The sequence below is a fragment of the Sorghum bicolor genome, chromosome 4 (assembly GCF_000003195.3).
Source record: "Sorghum bicolor cultivar BTx623 chromosome 4, Sorghum_bicolor_NCBIv3, whole genome shotgun sequence".
Classification (NCBI taxonomy): Eukaryota; Viridiplantae; Streptophyta; class Magnoliopsida; order Poales; family Poaceae; genus Sorghum; species Sorghum bicolor.
The window spans coordinates 871-1,070 of record NC_012873.2 but is presented as its reverse complement, the minus strand read 5'-3'; positions in this window follow the sequence as shown (position 1 = coordinate 1,070).

Genomic DNA, 200 nt, shown 5'->3' with positions numbered 1-200 from the left:
TAGGGTTTAGGGTTTTAGGGTTTAGGGTTTAGGGTTTAGGGTTTAGGGTTTAGGGTTTAGGGTTTAGGGTTTAGGGTTTAGGGTTTAGGGTTTAGGGTTTAGGGTTTAGGGTTTAGGGTTTAGGGTTAGGGTTTAGGGTTTAGGGTTTAGGGTTTAGGGTTTAGGGTTTAGGGTTAGGGTTTAGGGTTTAGGGTTTAGGG